A 1,258-nucleotide genomic window follows, 5' to 3' on the forward strand; every position below is an offset into this window, starting at 1 on the left:
CATGTCTTCAGAATGTACACTTATTGTCCTTCTATTGTGCCCTATTTGTCTATAGGTTCATTTGTGTCACATTGTATATCTCATGTAGACTCATGTATACTCTGAGTTTCTATTGTAAATTTAAATCATGCAAGGCAATTTAGACTTCTGTGAAGCATTAAGTTAAAAATATAGACCTAACGACTTCCTATGTAAATGTTCCCCGTGCTGCTTTCTGAGTGCTTACTTCATTCCTAGGACGGCTTCCTGCCTTCACACTCCCTCAGCATTGCTAGATTTCATCTACCTCACTACTGATTCTAAATATGATTTATCTTTTTTTGCACTTTATTTTGAAAATAATAGAGAGTATCTTCTCTATTGGCGCAATAGCTTTAAATCTTTTGCTAAGTCACATTATAAATCAACAATTGTTATCAATGATGGCCGTACTGCACTTATTTTGAATAAAATCTGAAAAAATATGTTGTCAAATATAACAATACATGTTCAAGTGTTTTAACATTTCTTATGTCTGGCTATTCTTTTACAAATTAATTTATCTTATTTAAGTCCTATATATAAGTAAATATAAGTAAATGCTTACATGTTTCACACATAATATATTTGTAGGTAAACATATGTATCGTATACATAAAAATCATTAAAATTCTCTGAAATTACATTATTTTTATTTTGAAGTTACAAAATGCTTATTAGATTATGGCTGAGTAACTATCTTCACCTATAGTGATTTCTTTAGCCCGTGGTCTTAATCTTAAATGTAGTGAAATTCTAATTAAAGTCACACTATTTTGGAGCTACTTGATAATATTTTATGTTTAAGACATATTAATATTAAAATTGAAATGATGCCTGCCTTGGTACCATAATTCACATTGTGGATGGCTGCAACAACCACTGTGCTAACACTCGAGATTTCCAATTATTGCTACACAAGCCTGCACCTTAATTTCTGTCCAAAATGAACCATGTCTACCTGAGTAGTCATACTGTATGTCATAGAATGCAAACAAACCATACCCCAAACTGTAAGAAGCAACAAAAATTTTATAAAATATTTTGAGAGCAAAAGCAACCCATGGAGTTCTTCTATATATTGTATAATGCGTGTCTCAGTGTCCATAGATAAACAAATAAAATCAACCGTAGTGGCAAATATAAGTTATCATCTTCAGCTATTGGTCAACGGTGTCCCATGAACTCCCAAAGTAATTCAGGGTGTTGTCTATGCTCTTTATTGTCTTTCTGAAGTTGA

The sequence above is a fragment of the Mastomys coucha genome, unplaced genomic scaffold, assembly GCF_008632895.1.
Source record: "Mastomys coucha isolate ucsf_1 unplaced genomic scaffold, UCSF_Mcou_1 pScaffold14, whole genome shotgun sequence".
Classification (NCBI taxonomy): Eukaryota; Metazoa; Chordata; class Mammalia; order Rodentia; family Muridae; genus Mastomys; species Mastomys coucha.